This window comes from Carassius gibelio, chromosome B16, assembly GCF_023724105.1.
Source record: "Carassius gibelio isolate Cgi1373 ecotype wild population from Czech Republic chromosome B16, carGib1.2-hapl.c, whole genome shotgun sequence".
NCBI classification, from domain to species: domain Eukaryota; kingdom Metazoa; phylum Chordata; class Actinopteri; order Cypriniformes; family Cyprinidae; genus Carassius; species Carassius gibelio.
The window spans coordinates 7,132,194-7,132,567 of NC_068411.1; positions in this window are offsets into that span (position 1 = coordinate 7,132,194).

Below are 374 nucleotides of genomic sequence, written 5' to 3' on the forward strand. Positions count from 1 at the left end.
CGATATGAAGTGAGTTTAGAGGCCAAGTGGCTTACTGCTGTGGATCCTGAAGTTGAATAGTACCATATATGTGATTTTGAATCAACACTAAGGTTGGCTCTGGGAAGATTTGGGATTTGTATTCTTGGACCTGAGCTTTCATGGACATTGATTTCTATAGTGTGGTCAAAGGAACTTTTGACTTCATTATCCTGGTCATTGTCATCTTCGTCATTATCAGCAATCAAAAACAGATAAGACTTTCATTTGTATGTTGCTGTTTCTTGAGTGAAAAAAACATGTAAGATATTTTGTGTTTCTATGAAAGGGTTTTGAAAGATAAAAAGATGCAATGAATAAAAAGTATTTATTTATAGTTGTCTGCATGTCACAGA